This window comes from Gobio gobio (genome assembly GCF_949357685.1).
Source record: "Gobio gobio genome assembly, chromosome: 8".
Taxonomy (NCBI): domain Eukaryota; kingdom Metazoa; phylum Chordata; class Actinopteri; order Cypriniformes; family Gobionidae; genus Gobio; species Gobio gobio.
Genome location: NC_137114.1, coordinates 36,909,337 through 36,916,399, shown reverse-complemented (window position 1 = coordinate 36,916,399; position 7,063 = coordinate 36,909,337).

Genomic DNA, 7,063 nt, shown 5'->3' with positions numbered 1-7,063 from the left:
GTCAGCAAACCTTGACTGATTTGGATGAAACTTCAGCTGTGTGTTCGTTGTAAGAGGCCGATCACATGGATATGACTTTTGTGAGTCAAAGTTATAGCGCCACCAACTGGCAGCAGGAAGTGTGTCACTTTCAAAAATGCTTTGAATCACCATCTTATTTTCACACGATTGACTTCAAACTTCATCAGTATAATGTGAAAACATGACAGATAGAGACGTATGAAATGGATTCCTGAAATTTCAAATACTGTTGCCATGGCAACGTGTCAAAGTTTAATAATCTTTTGGCTGTTCTGAGGCTCTTAGCATGCTTGAAATTGCTTGAAACTGCTTGAAACTCAACACACACATCAGAGATGTCAGTCAGTACACATGGGCAAAGCCTCAGAAACGGGCGGGGATGAGGGGCTCTCTAGCGCCACCTTTTGACAAAAGTGAAGGGCTTCGTTTCATCTACAATCACCAAACTCAGTATATATATTGACCTCATCGAGCCGGACAACTTTCTAATTTACAGTCATTAGCTCCGACCAACAGGAAGTCAGATATTTTGGTTTGAAGGTAAATATTTGGTTAAATCGGGGTCTGAGTTTTTACGTTCTCCTTGTAGGCGATTTATTCAATCTCCACCAAACTCGGTCAACATGAAACAAAGATACTGAAGATGCTAAAATGTGAACGGATATTGGATATCTCAAACGGTGTTTCCATGGCAAGGGATTAAATAAGGACAAAAAAGGGGAACAGAAATTCTCTGTGTCTGCTGCTCTCCCCTCAATGAACACAAGATGGCAGCATTGTATTAGTTTTGAAGCAGGATAAAAAAAAACTTGTTTCTCTCTCTCTCTCTCTCTCTCTCTCTCTTGTTTGTGATTTATGAGGACACAAATTTGTATAATGACATGGGTATTACACTGGTATTACAACGTGTATGTGTGTGTGTTTAAAAACATACTAAAACAATGTTTTATTAAAATGTAACCAAATAGCTTTAAAATAATCATACTATTTTTCAGATCAATATATTTATTTTATTTAATATATTTCTTCTGAATATTTATTCTCTGTCTGCCCTCCCCTCACTAAAGGGTGGCAGTGTTGTGTTATTTTTTAAACTCTCTTTGTGTGTGTGTGTGTGTGTGTGTGTGTGTGTGTGTGTGTGTGTGTGTGTGTGTGTGTGTGTGTGTGTGTGTGTGTGTGTGTGTGTGTGTGTGTGTGTGTGTGTGTGTGTGTGTGTGTGTGTGTGTGTGTGTGTGTGTGTGTGCAGGCCCGTCGCGACAAGGCAGGCAAACCAAGCAATTGCTTGGGGCCTCGAGCTGGCCTGGGGCCCCAAGACAGCGACAGGTTAAGAATAAAATGAAACGACAAACTGTGTGAGCGCCCCATTGATAGTCAATGCAGTAAAGTGCAATGACACTGTTATCGGAATCCCCCTTAAGGGGCCCCTCTCAGAAGTCGCTGACAGCAGCCAGCCAACCACGCGATCTCTGCTGCGGCAAAATACAAAACATCCTCGGATTTGAAGCAGAATTTTATGCTTCAGGAAGCCAGAAAAGAAAATAGAGAAAGGAAGAGGAGGATAAGAAAAAACAAGATAGTGGTATGTGATAAATTACACTGGATAAAATAGCTCTACTTGTCTTGTACAAAAAAAGTGTAAGTTTGCAGCAGGTAGGCTAGCAAAAATATGTTTATGTTAGCTATCGTTACCTGCCTGACGGCAAATGCTGCTTGTAACGAACAGTTAGAGCAACTTTTTTTTCGAAAAGACGAAATTACATGAGATTGCTATAGCTTTGTAATAGGTTTTGATGAAAGTGGCATAGCATGCTCTACTAACTATTATTTATGCTATGCATAAATAACCTGGAATAGTTAATATAGCATGCTATATTAACAATTATTATAAACATTATTTAACCAGAAAGAGGCAGAGGAACATTATTTTTTTCATAGCTTATCTTAATGTGCTAGTGTCGGGATATATACGGTAGTGACAGTTTATGCAAATATGACATTATTTTTATGAGTTACCAATAGATCTTGAACAATTACTTTATTCTGTGGCAATTTTTACAAATGTTACATTTTGAAGTACAGTATCAGGACAACCCACATGTTTGACTGGTACTGCCCACGTTTTACTGGTACTGTTTATTAAACTATTTAACAAGGTATTATAGTCATCGGTTGCAACTTTACAATAACCATCCAGATAATGTTTATAGACAGTTTACAAAACAACTAGTAACCCTTAAGTATTCCCAAAGTGTTAGGAATATCTGGTCCGTCTATCTATGTAAAAGTAATGTTTATAGATGTTTAAAAAATGGTTACTTAAAGGTTTAAAAAAAAATTTAATGATACAGTGGTGTTTTTTGCAAATGTTTTCAAATTTTATGCACAGTATATGCAACAACAGTATTTGCACTGTAAACCTTTTTATTAATATAAAGTGTAGGTGAACTTAAACTGTATGGCTATGCTGCGGTATGCTGTGTGTGTGTGTGTGTGTGTGTGTGTGTGTGTGTGTGTGTGTGTGTGTGTGTCAGTGTCCTATCTGTGTGGATGCGTCTCATGTCAGCTAATCAAGGGACACTGACACACACACACACACACACACACACACACACACACACTCGACGCATAGATAGACTCGCGTCAGTTTCCTGCTCACATCGAGTTCTCTTTTGCTCTTGAACAAACAATAACACAGAGGATTGTGAGTATTTTCATATTCGAGTCTTAAATTAGTTAAATAACGTCTTAAATGAACTTAAAGAGTTGTGAGGAAATGAGATGCGCGGGACAGCGCGTGAGATCCACGGCTGTTCTTAAAGTGACAGGAGCACTGATGATGCCTGTCATTAATGTTCATCAAAGAACAACGGGAACAGAGAAAATTGTAGCTTTAATGATGATTCATCTATATTTCATTTATTATTTATGCAGTTAAGGAAGGTTTGATAACTATTACATTTCTGTATAACAGGGAAGGCCATGGGTAAATATAACATTTATTATTTTGGTGATTTAGGTAAAATGGTTTAAAAAAACACAGCAGAACCACAGCGCATCTGATATGACTGGCATAACGCTGGCGAAGTTAGGGACCGTCTGCAAAGTTACATACAACATTGAAACGTGTATAACGTTACCAAACTTCACTAGCATTTAAAGAGAATGACAGTCATAAAACTGACTGTAAAGTGTTCATCTAGGTGTCAGGTATGATGCACACATTTTGATATTTAATAAAATAAACTGTCAAATCATATGGAAATATGGATATGCATTATTTCACTTGGATACTGTTTGGGCTCTAACACAAAATATGCTTGATTTAAATGCATCATAGCTGAACACTGATGAGAATATTTATTGAGAATATATTTACAGAGATAATATTAGAGATTATATTTACGACAAATTATTATTATTTATGCGTTATGCGTTGCTATTGACGACGGCCATTAAGTAAAGAAATCCCACAGCATCTAGCTTAAAAAAGTGCTTAGAGCTGCTTTAGTTATTTGTTGTTTGTTTAATTTCAAATATAAAACTTGTTGAAATGTTTTAAGTGTGTGCATCTGTTCTTTTTGAACACTTTCATCTTGTTTGAACAAAACCGTGATAATATTGATAACCGTGATAATTTGGGTCACTATAATCGTGATGTTAAATTTCCATACCGTTTCATCCCTACTTTAGTGTGAATAAGTAAAAAAGAACTACAAACACCTTGAATTAAATACTGGCCTTCTGGACTTACAAAATTTTGAGCAGGAAAATATAACTTTTATTTATTTTATCCTATGATATTAAAATTAATCTAGATTTAAATTACATCATGGGTGTGGCTTGTGGTGATAGTGGCACCAGTTGCTGCGGTAAATGTGGCATATTCGAGCGATTCTAAAATATTCTCCTGTTTAAATGCATATTGCCTGCCGTGCACAGTTAAGCTGATGCCACCGGCGTGGCGGTGCCACCGGCTTGGGCCCGTCATCGCTGCTCGCAGCTTTAATGTTTAGTTGTTGTTGCATTGGACATGAGAGATGTATTCATAAACATGAGATGTATTCATACAGCAAAAGAGGTATACAACATTTGTCAAATAATTACATAAATGTTTTCACATTGAACATGTGGACTACCCGTATAAAAATCAATAGGAGAAATAGTAACACTCGGGGTACTATTTAGAAGACTACTAAAACTAAAAACGGAACAAGAAAAAAAGCAATAGCATTTGTAAGCAGATGCATATATAAAATAACGCGATCATCAACATTAAACATATAAATCAAAACTGCCTAATGTTACTCATTGCTTGACATTAAGCCGGTTCACGTGCTTGTCGTTCGGACAAGTAAATCTGTCATTCACTTGTCCGAGTAAAACATTTGCTTGTCCGGAAAAAAATAGAGGTTTTTTTTTTTTGTGTGTTGTAAATATAATTTATTCTGAAGCAATATTCTCACTAGTGTTCAATCAGCTTAAATCTGCATATTTGTGATATTTTTACCTTTTATGAAGGGCATTTTTCCATAATCTTATTAAATATAGGCTATGCTTCAGCTTTAATTTTATATTCTTAAATTTGATCTATAAATTAAACTAGAATAAGACATATATAGGGCTGTTGCCAATCAAATTAAATAATTTACACTGAAAAAATGTTATGAGATTGTTTTAAATATTTTTGAATATACAAATAAGAAATGTTGGAAATAAAACATTAAACTAAACCACCAGTAGGTGGCAGCAGGTGACCGTCTTAATGAGTGAGTCATTGAGTCGATTCATTAAAACGGCTGATTCATCCAAGAATGAGGCAGTCGTATGAATAGGTAATTGAATCTTTGACTCAACCGATTCATTCAAAACGTTGAATCATTCAGTAACACTGTTGCTGTGAGATGCGTTATGGTTCTGCTGTGATCCTTGTTTGGAACTATTTTTGCTGCTGAAATAGAACAAAAACAGTCAATATTGCACCTAAAATATAAGTGACTTGATGTTAATTGATTTCATATGACAGTTCCATAAACAATTAGTGTCATTTTCAGCCTTGATGTTATTCAGGAAAACAGCACTCTTGGTTGTGTTATTATATGTTATAAATATAAAAACTCCACAATTTGTCATTTTAACCATGTATGTTAACTGTAGTTTCTTTATGTGAGAGCGAGCATCAACAGCTCAAAATTGTTACGTCAGTTCATTATAAATTATATATTACTATCCACTCGCCACTTACGCCACTTACACTAAAATATTGCAGAATCATTCTTGCATTTTGGTGATTACGTTTTTTATCATCAACGTTTTAATCAGGATACTTGTCCGGTCGGGCAAGTAAAATTCTCTTTCACTTGCCCCTTCAAAAAATACACTTGTCCCGAACAAGCGGACAAGCGTTAATGTCGAGCCCTGTTACTGAATTAAATGTCGACCCAGGGCGAGCTATAGGACTGTGAAGCTTTGGGGATGTTGATGGATTTGATAATCGTCCTGAATCGGATTTGGATGTAGTCTTTGCAAAACGTGTTTTTCCTCAGCTTTTTGCTCAAAATGTTCCTTTTTTTAAATGAAACTTAACATTCAAGTTTTGATTTTTTTTTTTTTAATAATTCATGAAGCTAGAATAAAATGTTTTTTGTTTGTTTGTTTAAAAGCAGAGGGTCTGTTCTTTCTTTTGATATATTGCATGCTCAGATATTCGTACAACAAAATAATCTGGGGGCCATGAACATTTTGTGAAAATGATCAAAAATCCAGGCAGTGGCTGGCAACTTCTTTTTAAAAAATGCTGATGGGGAAAGAGTTAAAAAAGAAACGTAAAGGTCCACCCCTAGCCTAACCCTCAGTAGCAAGTAGACAGAATATCCAATCCAATCGCCAAAACGTAAAATATTTTGTGTTGGAGATTCCCCTAAGATAGAAGCCACCAAGTGGACAAACACGGATACTGGCTGAAAACTAGCATACTACTCTTATGTATGCCTTATCTTCTTATATTGCGGAAATACTGGGAGTAGTACGCCAGTATCCAATTCCAAATTCAGCCTTTGATTCATCCCTGACCTAAAAAAAAAAGAAAAAAGAAATACCTGACCCAACCTTTATACCCAACCAGGCACACTCCGTTGCCAAGAAATATGTTTGCAGATCAAAAAAAAACTACAATATCTCATTGTTAGCAGAAACCTGGTCTTTGTTAATGTCCTCGCAAAGTGAGTAATCAAATATGCTGAGGACTGAGGTCTCCGCATGGAGCCAGTGTCATTTCAGTCAGATTATCCTTAATAAACAAAACCCCTCATTTTCTTTAAACTGGGTTTTTTTTCCGGTGCAGTGCTTTATGGGAAGAGCTTTTATGTCAATAAGAAAAGTCTACACTCTATAAACAGTGCTAGCGCACTCGTCAGGAGTCCCTTTTTGAAACCTAAGGGTCTGCTTATATAAGGTTCATCTTCTCTGTATTAGACTGTGTGAACCGTACTTCACAGAAGCACGACATTCCACAGATATTGAGAGGGAGATTTGAGTGCCAGAGATCCGTACGGCGAGAGAGGATGATGTGCGGATGGTTCGAGGCAGGGGGCCTCCTTTCTCAAAACAGAGCGTTCGCTCACACACCGCTTCTCTCCACTGACGCCACGACCTTGATGCTCTTGAATAAACTTCCCTGCCCTGTCTGGCTCCATATACTGACCTCCTAGAGAAAACCTGTTCTGTCTGCATTCAGACTCTACACTCAGGCATCTCGTTTTATAATGCTTTGAATGTTGCCGAGTCATTTTACAACTGCAGTGTCATTTTCATCTGATTTGCTTATTTTTTAATTTCCAAAACAACATAGATATGACTACACGAAATGTGCGTGATGAAAACACAGAGTATGAGCCTATGTGGTGCATGTCAGTTGGCTGTTCTTTAGTGCCATTACAGTATAGGGGCAGTGCAGGGCAAAACAAAGCAAACTGGGTAAAATGACCTGAGTCACATGACCTTTAACAGAGAAAGGGAGAAAAGCTCAATTCAATGCTGCAGGTTT